The sequence below is a fragment of the Ictidomys tridecemlineatus genome, chromosome 4 (assembly GCF_052094955.1).
Source record: "Ictidomys tridecemlineatus isolate mIctTri1 chromosome 4, mIctTri1.hap1, whole genome shotgun sequence".
NCBI lineage: Eukaryota > Metazoa > Chordata > Mammalia > Rodentia > Sciuridae > Ictidomys > Ictidomys tridecemlineatus.
In genome coordinates, this window is record NC_135480.1 from 135,684,094 (window position 1) to 135,697,832 (window position 13,739).

At 40.4% G+C, this 13,739-nt stretch overlaps 1 protein-coding gene across 10 annotated transcripts in view; it reads left to right on the forward strand.

The window, feature by feature from the left end:
* Prune2 (prune homolog 2 with BCH domain) overlaps positions 1 to 13,739 on the forward strand; it is a 259,799-nt gene that overhangs the window by 91,431 nt on the left and 154,629 nt on the right. The gene's annotated exons all lie outside the window — the stretch shown is intronic.

Genomic DNA, 13,739 nt, shown 5'->3' on the forward strand with positions numbered 1-13,739 from the left:
AGGAGAAACCAAGGACAAAATATATGATTTCCAAAGCATACTCCAGTAACCTACTTCCTCTGTCCACACACTACCTGCCTATACCATGCCAAAAGTCCATTTAAATTAATCCATCAAATGAATCAATCCATTGATTAGGTTACAGCTCCCATAGTCTAATCATCTCACCACTGAATATTCCTGTGTTAACACTTGAGCTTCTGGGGGACACCTCCAACACCATGACACTCTATGCTTCCACTCGTATGTGGTACGTACAGTGGTCAAATTCATGGAGACAGAAACTAAAATGGTGATCGCCAAGGGTTGGGTGGAGGATGAAGTGGAGAGTTGTTGCTGGAGGTATTGAGCTTAATTTTCCAAGATGAAAATGTTCTAGAGACGGGTTGTACAACAATGTGAGTATACTTAGCAGTGCTTACCTACACTTAAAAATGGTAAGATGGTAAATATATGTTTTGTGGATTTTTTTTTACCCTAATCAAAACCAAGAAGTTTTAAAAATGCACTTATTATATTGAAGCTCATGAAATTCAGTTCCATGTTGCTTTGATCGTGAGAGCACGAGGAGAGGAATCTCACTCTGAGGGTGCCTCTCTCACTGCATGTTTGTCATATGGATAAAATCTGTTAAAAAAAAAAAAAGGAAAGAAAAAAGAAACAAAAAACAAGAAGGCAAGACTCTGAGCAAAAAAAAGCGAGATTTAACAGAAAAGGTACCTACAGGGTGTCTGCTGTTAGGAAGAAGGCTGGTTGCTAGGCAGCACCTGTACCTACTCCCCTTCAGACTCTGCCTGTTCCTGTGTGAATATACCAGGATTTAACACCAGGTGGATATGCCACCATTCCGGATACACATCACGTGAACAATCTCTACTTTTTGGCTGACAGTGGCTTATGATCTTCTTGAGCAGATTCGAGGTCTAGGAAAGAGACTCAGGTCCCCCTCCTCCTAGCCAAAAACCCTTGACATTTGTATAGAAAACCACAATTTGCCTACATAAATGATAAGACAAAATTATTAAACAAAGGAAGAAGCAGTTTGGTGAATAACTCCTAAATTTCCAGACTCTTGAGAAGCAATTTTTAAAATATTAACTAGTTTTCTATGATTTTTCTTATAAAATGTATATGTTAGCATGAAAAAGGAAAAAAAAGCACACAGCTGAACCCCTATTGACTGTCACCCCAATCCCAAACCAGATGTAACTGGTGATGCAGTATGTGTTTCTTTAGTTCTTTTTCTCTGTGCTTTCCTGTATAGGTAATCGTAGAAGGGTAGTTTTTAAAATTATATAGAATGGTCAAAAGAAAGAAATTTAAATAATAAAGAATGTATTCTATCTACCCAGATAACTCCTATTGCTAGGTTTATTTATTTACTTATTTGTTGATTGATACTGTGGATGGAACCCCGAGGCACTCTACCACGGAGCCACATCCCCAGTCCTTTTTATTATTCAGGCAAAATCTCACTAAGTTTCCTAGACTTGACTCAAACTTGGAATCCTGCCTCATTCTCCTGAGTCACTGGATGACAGGCATCTGCCACCATGCCCAATCCTATTACTAATTTTTACATAAAAATAATACACATTTAAGATTGGAACATTTTAAAAGGACAAGTATCCAAATGTCAAGGAGACCCATCTTCCAGCTCCTTCCCTCTCCAAAGAGATAATGCTTATGTGTGTGTGATTTCATTTTGGGAATAGTCTTAGTAACTGAGTGTATTACTCAGTTTTTTTCCTGAAGAATCAAAACCAATAGGATGTCAATAACTTCCAGTCTGAAAGCTAGCATGCTCAAGATCCAGAAGGGCCAATGTTTCCGTTCTGAAGCAATCAGGCAGGGAATTTCCCTCTTATTCAGCCCTCTGTTCTACTTGATTGATTGGACTGAGTGGGGCAATCGACTTTATTGGTCTACTGTTTAAAATGTTATTCTCATCCAGAAACACTCTCACAGACACACTCAGACTAATCTTTGGCCAAATGTCTGGGCATCTCATGGTCCAATCAAGTTGACACATAAGAAATCAACCATCAAAATGAGGGAAATGTGTTGCCAAGTGTGGTGGTGCACGCCTGTAATCCCAGCAGCTTGGGAGGCTGAGACAGGAGGATCACAAATTCAAAGTCACCCTCAGCAATGGGGAGGCACTAAGCAACTCAGTGAGACCCTGTCTCTAAATAAAATACAGAATAGGTCTGGGGATGTGGCTCAGTGGCTGAGTGCCCCTGAATTTAATCCCTGGTACCCCCTGCCAAATGGGGAAATGTGTAAATATTAGCATTAACCGGACGTTCTTTCTACCTAACCACAGTTTTGCAGCAAAACAGATTGTGTGAGTAGCAGACACTTTTGACACAGTCGGGGCAAGAAATAGTGAGGAATGCAAAATTGAGAATCTCCAAGATGAAGTTCTTTTACAGAATCTGCTTTGATTCCTGCCTTTTTCTTATGCATGATCCTTTACATGTCCTCTATGGTGGTCCCTCTTCTCTGTGAGCCCTTTTTGCTGCTGTGGGCTCTGACACTATTTTGAATTCATTGCCTCTTATCCTAACCTCTCCTCACCTTCTACCGGTCATCCATGAAGTCCTGCCAACCCCTTTGCCTGAAGCCCATGACATTGCCACCTCCCATCTCAGGGCTTCTGTCTTCATTCAGGTTCTTTTTCTTCATCCTTTAGGCTATTGTAAAGCTCCATTTCTAGTCTTCTCTGTCCATGAGCCTCTCTCCTATCTATCTTCCTGGTTTTCTAAATTACAAGTTGGGTCCTCTTACTCCCTTACTTAAAAATCCTTCCATGGTTTTCCTTTACCTTTTCTATAAAGTGCGTACTCCTCAGCTCTGTCTCCTCCCTTCCTCTGTAAGAATGCTGTGCTTCATTCCTCCCATGCAGAATGACTTCCAAGTAAGGGAGAAGATGCCGTGTCCCCTCATTTCTCTTGCTTTTACCTACACATCAATTGCCTTTTTCCTTTTGGCTGTTTGCCAACTCCAAAGCCCTTGAGGCTCAGTTCCAGAACCCCCTTCTGCTCTGGAAAGAAGTGGGAGCGCTGCCTCTTTGCTGGCCTAGTTCTGTTTATATTTCTCCACTCTCAATCAGAACGTTGAATGGCCTTATAACAAAACAGCTGTTTTGCTTTATGGCTTCCCTCCTCAATAGCATGGCTTTCTTTGAGTATGGAAATGCTGCGTGTTTGGTAACTAAATTCCCAGTCCTTGGCATGATGCCTGGCACTGAGTAGTGAATGCAGGGATATGAATGCAGGCTGAGAGAAGGAACGAATCTGCAGCACAGCCTGCACTGGCTCCCATTTCTGCCAGGTGCATCCTCTGATTTTCATCACATTTCCTCATTCTGATCCTTTCCCCAACTTTTCCTTTCCTACCACCTTTACTTTTCTTTTTCTGCTTCTACAGTGTGTTGGGCGAATTTATCACATTGTGGCTTATTTTGACAGACTTGTTGCTAAACAATATTGTACCTTACTTTGGGCCATTGAACTAATAAGTTGCATGACCCCATCTACAATCCGTTGTCTTACCTATTTAAAAAATTATTTTGGATCTGTCAGGATTTGCAGCTTGAGTTGCTGTTAGAGAAGTATTTTGCTTTCTTAATTAATTTACTTGGAAAATTTTTAATAACATCATATAGCTTTTGGGGAAAAAAGAATTTTGTTTGTCCAAATGAAACAAAAATTTTGAGTCTGAGTTAAACTTCAAAGGAGGCACCCATGAAGTGAGGGATTGGAACAGTCAACAAGTTCCCTTCAATTTATAAGATTTTAACCTTATTTTGTCATGATCTAACCATGCCAGTGTTTATCTGTTAAATGAAAATCAGTGTCTAGGCAGAAGTGTTCAATTGCAAATGATTTCTGGCTTTTGGATTAAAAACCTTTATGTGACTTTTATGCATACCTGAGACTTTAAGTTAATGGCATGTACTAACCACCAGATGTAGAAAATGGAGTAAGCAATTCATTAAAAGTATAACATTTAAATCTTGCTAATGAAAATCCATATTTTTACAATGGACAAAATATTTTCATTGATCTCTTTCCTTCCTCTGTCTTTTCCTGCCTCCTTTCTTCTTCCCTTCTCTCTTCCTCAGACTGGTTTACAAGAAACCACAAGATAGAGATAATGCAGTCTCCTCACTTCCAGGAGAACTGTAGCCACTCTCACCGGGACTGTGGGCAACCAAACTTAGGTTGAATCACACATTAAGACAAGTTAGGTGTGAACTCTGGGCAGAGGCTTGTCTTCCAAGCTGGCTGTATTGTCTGCTAAGATGAAGTTTACAGAATGATGTAGAGAGAAGACAGTCTTTTTCAAAGACAAAGGTCTTTGTCTCATGTTTGATTCCTCTCAACATTTGTCTGGGATCAAAGAGTCATGGTGCTTTGACAGCATGCAGATGTCTCTAGAGACTAGTGTCATGGATAGTGGCACGATCCAGAGGAAGGAAGACCTGATCTTTGGACACTTGTTTGTTGATATTTGAGTCCTAGATAGAATGATAGTTTATGCAAATTCCTTCTGGAGATTGGCCAAAGCTGCCTCTCAGCATCCAGCAGCTGGAGCCTAGCCACCTGGGCCAGCGCTGTTCAATTAAGCCCCCATTCCCAGGTAAGGCTTGTCTGTTCTCCGGGCTCTGGCCATATGTTAGAGCAGCAGGAGTCCAAACCTTCTCCTGCCTTTCTTCATGGCAGGCAGAAGAGCATTGGAGGGTGTTGTTTTTTTTTTTTCCCCTTCTACTAGGTCTAGAACAAGAGACTAATAATTTTAAGGAATAATAATAATAATAATTGGTAATACACAGCAAATGCTGAGTATGTCCTGTTTGGTTTAAAACTTAACATAGTCTGTCCTATTTAATTCTTATGGCTACACAGTGAGATAGTTACCCTTTGTATTCATATTTTAAAGAGCAGTGTCTGAGGCTTAGAAAGAGCAGATAATCTGCTCAAGGCCACGTAGCTAGTTGGAAGAATAAGCTTTATTCATGGCATTCCACCTCCAGAGGCTAATTGTTTTCCACCATCAGGTTACCTCCAGGTTCCCACTGAGTAACAATGTTTAAGGCCTTGGTCCAGATTCCTGGCTCTTCCATTTGCCCTGTGAACATGTTTGTTTATTTTCTCAGAACCACAATATCTCATCTGTGAAAAAAATTTTAAAACCTACTCTGTAGAATTGTCTTGAGAATATAGCATATGTAAAATTTTTAGTAGTTCCTGATACATAGTAGCTAGTCTTATTAAAGTAGGTCTTATTAAAACAACAACAATTACAACAATAACTAGTTTGGTTCAAGACAAAGCAAAATTTTGTTAAGAAGCCAAAGGAAGCTGGAGACAGTGCTTGCCTGGCATGTATGAAGATCTGGGTTTCATCCCCAGTACTGCAGTTACCTAAGCCCTTATTGGATAAGTGCATATTGTCTTTGGAGGCCCATTCCTTTTGAAAACCAGACTGGAAGGAAGGAATATCACATTTGCTGTAATTTCATAGACTATGTTGAATGGAGCAAAGAACCATGAGTAGGAATTTAAAATCCAAAATTCTAGACCTAGATTTGTGGTGAACTAGTTGAATAAACTTTAGCTAATCGTGTAAATCCCTCTGAGCCTTGATTTTTCCTTTTCTTTCAGGAGTAATTAGGGATTGAATTTTGGAATAGGAGCTAGTAAATTAGAATTTTGCTCAACAGGTCTTTTGCACAAAACATGCTATGATTCTAAATCTGAGCCCCTTCAAATTGGTGATGTGGTAGTTGAGTAAATGATGCCCAGAATTCCTGTTCCCTTTGCAGTTTTTTTCTTGTCTGAATGGAACCTGGCCAAAGGCAAGGGATCCTTCTTCTTGAGCCATTCCAGGTCCTCTGGGACTATAAGTGTTTCCATTAGCAGCTCTGATGAGATGGTCTCAGATGTGTTGGGCCTTAGTTTAGTTTGCATAGACTTAATTCTTCTTATTAGTCACCAGTGACCTTCTCAGGGTAGCATTTTCCCACCTTTATTCCCTCTTACAGAACACGTAACTTTGCTCATATACCTCTTATTGAGTAAATAGCTGTCATGTTTACAGCTTGCTATGTATAGTATTATTTATGTTATTTACCTTACTCTTTGTAGTATCTATTTCAAGGAGTGTCCTTTATTCTACTAACTTGCAACCCCTTACAGCCTAGGAAGCAATGATCAGAAAGCTCCCTCTGAATGATGACTTATCTACCTATTATAGATGCAGAAGATATACCAAACACCACATGGTATAATAGACTTGTGTTTGGACTTCTGCAAATCACTTTAATAGAACCACTTTAACTTTGGACAAATCACTTAACTTGAAGCCTCACTTTTGTCTATAAAATGGGGTAGTGACTCCCATCTCTCAGCTTAGAGAAAATTAAGTACTAAGGTAGCACATAGCTGCTAGCATTCATTAAGGAGCTAGCATCTAAAAAAAGGGAAAAGAAACTTACCTAAAAGACCAAAATAAAAACATGGTTGAGTAAATATTTGCCTCCTATTGGCAAACATTAGTATCTTTAATGTAAGAAGCATCTTTACAAGTTTATAGGAAAATAGTTAATTCCTTACTTAAAAAGAGAATAAAAGACCTAAACAAACAGCTGAGGAATCTGTGAAAAACTATTTAACATGATGGATAAAATGTATGTTTTTAAGGGGCTGAGGGTGGAGCTTGGTAGTAGAGCCCTTGACTAGCATGTGTGAGACTCTGGGTCCAATACCCAGCAGCATGGATCTCTCTCTCTCTCTCTCTCTCTCTCTCTCTCTCTCTCTCTCTCTCTCTCTCTCACACACACACACACACACATACATACACACACGTATATGTTTAAGCCATAGCATACTAATTTTGCTGAGAAGATTACTCCTTTTTTGAATAATGCTGATGGAGGTGTTGTGTCCAGTGGTCAGTCCAGTTCCTGTCTGCCCAGACCATGCTCCCTTGGTGCACATGGAGCAGCACTCTGCAGCCCCTCATTTCTATCATCTTGCCTTCTGTGAGACTTTAGTCTTGACCTGCCCCGACACCCACCTATACACTGCTTCTGCTCTTATTCCACACAGGACATGGAAACACGGATGTTGACTACTTCCTCGGCCCTCTTTGGGAAAGTGGGCACAGTGAGGCCTGGTCCTGGACACTCAGCTAATCTGTTTCCTTGTGTTTTCTTCCCTGGCTCCTCCCCAGGCCCTGCCTTTTCTGGTGTCCTGTCAGCGTCTTTCTCCAGGTCACCTCAGCACCTAAGCATTCCTCCTTCACTTTCTGATTCATCTCCCCTGCCTCCGTCAGATGCTTCTGGATCTAATCTGGAGGCAATCTATCGGGTACTCAGCAAGTCTTTTATCTGCTGATCATCACTTGTATCGTTTTAGCCATGAGGATTGGATGGCCCATATTTTAGCTTTGGTAAGAAAAAACCCAGAATGTTAAACGGTCTATTGGGAATTAAAAGCATACTTTTGCTGCATTAAAACTCTGTTACATACTGTATTTCCTACTTCTCCTGCATTAACTGAATGATAAAGATCATATGGGGCAGACCTTGCCCTCATTTTGGTGCTAGATAAAAATGAAATAGACAGCTTATATGTGGAGACCACCTATGGTGGCTGGGTTTTCTCTGTTCCTTTGGGCAAACTGGCCAATCTGGAGTAAGGAATTTTAAAGCCCACGGGATGGAGGGAAGAAACAATGGATTCCAATGCCAATTTGACTTGAAAGATAAATTAGAACCATCTATTAACTGAGGAGAGAGTAAGAACCGGGGTAGAAGTGAAAAGAAAACTTGACGAGTGGCTGCTCCTGATGGCGTAGTAATGGCGGCTTTCATGTGTGAACCCCTGAGTCCTTGCAAGGATGCTGGACTGTAGATCTGTTTTCTCATTCCCATTGTGCAGAGAAAGAAACAGGCTTGCCAAGGTTGAGTGAGTTCTTATATTGGTTGTAAGTGTCTGAGTCAGGATCCAAACAAAACTGTGGAAAGAGGAAAACCGATACTGAAACAGCAAGTCCCACAATGCAATCCTGTGGTCCAGCTTGTAAGGTTCTTAAGAGCCCAAACTCTCCACACTCGCAAGTAGCAATTTCCTTATGGTGGTGAAAGGACAACACATTTTCCATTTTTCTTCTTCATTGTTCACTTAGAAACACAACTAAATCAAAACTAAACAAGAAAGGCATTTTTTGTGTCAGAAATAAGAATCTCTAGAACTAAGACAGTCGAATGCATGGCTCTTTAAATATTTGCTCAAATAGATTTTGACACTCTCCTCCTGACCTCCACCCCATATTATACTTCACAATCACAGAATAAATTAATCATGTTTTAAATCTTTTTTATAGCCTTATTGAGGTATAATTGATAAAAACTATATATATTTAAGACATACAATGTAATAATTTGATATGCATACACACTGCGAAATAATTACCACAATCAAGTTAATAACACATCTATTACCTCGTATAGTTACCTTAGTATGAGTGTGTGTTTGTGTATGTGTGTGTGTATGTGTCTTGGTAAAACCTAAGATCAACTCTCTTAGCAAATGTTAAGTGGACAGACAATACAGGATTTTAAACTATAATCCCTACATTACACATTAGTTCTTCAGAATTTATTCATCTCATAGCTCAAAGTTTAGACTCTTTGACCAATAGCTCCGCATGTTGTTCACCTCCTGTCCACAGGCAGCCACCCTTCTACTTTCTAATTTTCTAAATTAGATTATTTTAGATTATAAATATAGGTGAGATCATGCAGTATTTGTCTAAAAGAATTGTTTTTAAACTTAAACTCCAAAGAGTCATAAAATGTGTTGTTCTTGACATCGAAAAGTTTGCTCATTAGTTATCTCACATTGTATTTGGAAGCCTCATTGGATTTCTAACCATGTTGTTTCTTAAATACTTATTGAATATTATGACATTCCAAATAAACTGAACAGAATTAATTCAAGAATTTTAAAAAGTCATTTCTCCTTGTGTGTCTCAATCGGATGCTTGCCATCTGGGAGGCTCAGCATCCCTCTCACAGCAGGCTTAATTTATGGCAAACACACATCCACATCCAGCGTATGTGGGAAAACAGTCCTTTCTCCACTTTATTTTTGTAAGATCTGCTGTGGAGCTTTTTCTTTGCTTTTCCTGCCCTAATTCTGATTTAATTAACTGCAGCTTTCCTGCCAATTGGGGTGGGAAGTGGGTTGCTGCTGGTAGGTACAAGAGGAATGTCCCCACATCACAGTGGACCTGGAGAGATGGAGAGAACCAGGGAGTTTTGTCCTGGCTTGCTACTTAGATTTGAGAACACAAATGTTAGAGGAGATGGATTAAACGTTCTGATGTCCTATTGACGTGAAGATTTCCTATTGCCAATGAGGGGTCATTGTGAAAAACTCTGCAGTGTTTCATAACTGATGTATCAGTCTTCAATCCACTGATAAATTCATAATTTCAATAAACCTGAACCAACCCGTGCTTGGCATGGGACTTACTGACATATAAAGACATGGCTTCTTTTCCTAATTTGCTCTCAGAAGATAGTCATGCCTTCAGTAAACCACCTTAAAGAAGCAGAATTCCTGCTTAGACTCTGGCAAAGTCTGTTACTTAGTGGTGAAGAAGAAGTTACCACACTGACCAGAACTGTGGTCTCATTGACATGAGCATGTGGGAAAACCATGTAGGAATGCTTGTTGGTATCCAATTGAAAAGTTCTCTACCTTGCTCCCAGGTAGATTCCAGGTGGAGGGAGTCCTAGGGAAGCTGCATATTCCAGTAGTCTTTTCTGTTTTGAATGTTGCTGTTGGGGTGCCAGATTCCATTTGCAAGCAAAAGCTTCCACACAGGAGCCCTCTAGGGTAACAACTTTCATTTGGAAAAAGAGCATGATTTCCCATCTGTGAAAAGGCCACCGAGGGAGAAGATTGAAGTCTGGGTGTTGAGTCCTGGATGCACTGTGAACTGTAGCAAGTCAAAACACCCATTTATTTTCCCATAAAACAGGAATAATTATGAGTGCTCTGGTTATGTTAGAGTCAGGAAGTCTGAATGGACAATGGATACAAAGACCTTTGCAAAAGGTAAAATATTTCAAATGGCAAAAGATTATTTGGAAGAAATTTCCTGACTTTATATTGGCTCAGATTAGCAATGTACTTGGAAGAGGTTTTTGCTGAAACTGTGACGTAAAACATTTTCTGTAAAAAACATCTATTGTCCATTTGAAGATATGAGGGTGGAGGCTCAATTTTGAGGAAGCCTTGAGCCCCCACTAAGTCCCTTTTTAGGTCTTTCCTGGGAAAAGATGATTCTAACAGAAGTTTATACTTGCTTTTGCTATCAAGGCATGGAGTAGGTGCCTTAACTCCATCTCCAAGCTTATATGCACATCACTCCTTAAAATTCAAAACAATTAAAGAGACTCAGATTGGGAACTGATTCATTGGACTAGATGAACCAGACCTGTCTGAGGGGGAGCTACACACCAAGAACTTATTAGTTCCTCTGTGCTTGCAAATCTGAGTGTTGCCCTTTTCTTATTGTAAGCTTTGCTATCCCTTTGATTTCCATTCACTAGTTATGGCCTCACTTGGGTTGTCATCATTGTCATGTTGTAACCACAGTAACACCTAAGACTGCAAGTGCTTCAAATTTGTTGAGCACTGCTCTAAGTTCTTTCCTGTATTTGTTCTATACTCTGCCACGGTCTTTATCATCGATTCCCTCATTTATGAGAAGGATGGAGTGTCCCCCAAAAGTTTGCAATAGAGGAGACTTTCAACCCAGGAAGTCTAGCTCTAAAATCAAACAATTGGCCGCTCTGCTACAGTGAATCTCAGGAAGTTTTACAAAGAGGAAATGAGTGGTTTGAGAGTTTAAGGTCCAGAGGGAACAGTAACCTATCAACCAATTCAAAAGCTATTTTTGATATTTTTAAGAATGTAACACCGACTTGTGCTAGCTCTGTCCATGGCAAGAGACGTTTCTTTTGATTGAAATGAATCTGTTTGGTGAGTTAACATTTGATGGTGTTTTGCTTCTTATGTCTTCAGCCAAGTTAGGGAAATGATTATTGAGGACATACTGTGACTTTAAGAGAATAAAACCTTTCATAGAAAAGGGACCCTGTGAAGTCCAAGGCTTTCAGCCGGTTGTTCAAAATTATAAAATCAGGTAAGGGCACAAGGAACTTGAGTTGCTGGTGATGGCTTCAGAGGCCAGTAACTTGAGCAGAACTTTGAAGGATGGAGAGGAACCAGATGCTAGAAAAGGTATCCTAGACAGAGAATGTTCCAGAATGTCACAGATGCCATGTGTGAAAAGGAAAGGTTGCAGACTACAGAGATGTTGAGAACTGAGTGTTGCTGCTCCACGGGAAGGGTGGAAAGTCGCTGTAGAGGTGGGTGGGTTAGGAGAAGCTGGGCTGCGAAGGGACACTGTGTTGTTAGGCTTGGCTTTCTCTGGTGGGCAGTGGAGACTGGACTAGAGAAGAGATGGTGGACTGGAGAAGAGAGCCTGGAAGCTGTGGAAACATTGAGGCTGTTGGCATAATAGGTCAGGCTGGAGCTGCTTGAAGTCTGAACCAAAGCCATGTCTTTGACTATAGAGATAGAGGGATGAGAGTGTGAGACGATGGGTGGACTTTTCTACCTAAAGAAAGAAATGGAGCAGAAACCAGTAAGAGGGAAAGTGAAATAATGCAAAAATGATGATAATAAACACATGGCAAGTATTTTAAAGTGAGTGATAAATCTCAGGTCCTCTGTACCTGATTCTCTTCCTGCTTGGAATGTCCTCTGCCTTGATCTTGGCATTACCTGCTTTTCATTCTGTTCTCTGCTAAAATGACTCCTCCTCAGAGAATGATAGTGTGAAATTATCCTGTTTGTTTATCTGTGAGTTAATCATGTCCTGCTGCCACCCCCTTTTCCTAATATAAAGACTTTCAGGAAGGGGACCTTGTCAGTTATACTTGACACTTAAATTGAATAAGTCGATCTTAAAAAGAATAAAATAATGAGTATTATGAAAATATAATCTAATAATAAAACTATAATAAAGAGAATTGAAAGATGCTCTGATGGTGAGAGAGTAATAAAAGTCATAACAAAGAATAAAAGTTAACACAGTATGCTATAGTATTTAAGGAAAAGTAATTTAAATAAGGATTTTAGAAAAATAAACTTTCAGCAAATCTAAAAAATTGATAGGACAGATAGTATGTGAATTCTTTTTTTAAAAAATATATCTTAGATATTGATAGATCTTTATTTCATTCATTTATTTATATGCAGTGCTGAGAATCAAACCCAGCACCTCCCACATGCTAGGCAAGTGCTCTACCACTGAGCTACAATCCCAAACCCAGTGTGTGAGTTCTTAATCGAAACTCTTAGACACAGCAAATTCTGTGACTCCTTGGTAGGCAAGAGAGGCAAAAAAGAACCCCGGAGGCAGCAAGTAGCTGGGGCCTTACTCCTGAGAACCACGAGGACCCAGGAGAGAGCCCTTTGGACCATGTGGCATAATCAATCATCCCTCTGGCTTCAGCAGCCATGCCTGCACAGACCACACCGAGCCGCTTGACTCCACTGGGGATCCTGCTGTTTAGTGCTGTCAAGAATAAAGAGAGCCAGGTGCCGAGTTGCTCCCCTGTAATCCCAGTGGCTCTGGAGGCGAGGCAAGAGGATTGTTAGTTCAAAGCCAGCCTCAGTGAAAGTGAGGCGCTAAGCAATTCAGTGAGATCCTGCCTCTAAATAAAATACAAAATAGGGTTGGGATGTGGCTCAGTGGTTGAGTACCCCTGAGTTTAATGCCTGGTACCCACCTCAGATAATAAAGGGAGAGGAGCAAGTCTAGGAGGTGAAGAAAATAAAAAATAATGAGTTTGATTTGGAATGTTGTGAGTATCTAAAGTTCACCTAAGGCGATGTAGTCTCTAAGTGGCATCCACTGGAGAAAGTAAATAGGGGTCTGGGTGTTCAGGCTAGCACTAAGAGTAGCAAAAACAAACAAAAACAACAACAAAAAAAACCTTGGAAGTCATTGCTGTTCTTTTGGGGAAGGACAAAACGACAGAATGAAAAAGATAAAGACATTAGGGCCAAGGCTATGAGCATTCAAGAAAGGGAGCCAGAGATGGTCAGAAACTGGTATTAGTAATGGGACAATTAAACTCTTGACACCAGCTTCATTAGCTTAATTTAGATGGACTGAGATCCTTGTGTTGGGTTCTGCCGTTGGTCATGGCCCATAGAGTCAGGAACAATGCTGTCTCAAAGCTTCTTGTACCCTGGCTCCTTTTGATCAATGTAAACTTAAATCCAATATTTCTTTGAATCTCTGATGCTGGTGTCATTTTGAGTTCTTTCCCCCCCCCCCTCCTTTGAGCATCATTTCAAAGATAACCTTACTCATTGGGCCATCAGTGAGCAAAGAGAGACAGATCTTCAGAGACATCCATGGCTGCACCTGAGCTGCCTGAACCCTCTCCGAACCTGGTAAATGATTCCTAAAAGATGAGAGCATTCAAATTCTGGCTTCTGCTGAGAATTGAATATACCCCAAACTGCCTGGTGCACAGCCCCAGCTGAGACCTAATGCAAGTATTTTGCTTAAGAGAACCCGCAGATGCGAGGTGCTTCTAACAATGTGTGTCAAGCAGTGTGCAGCCGATGGTA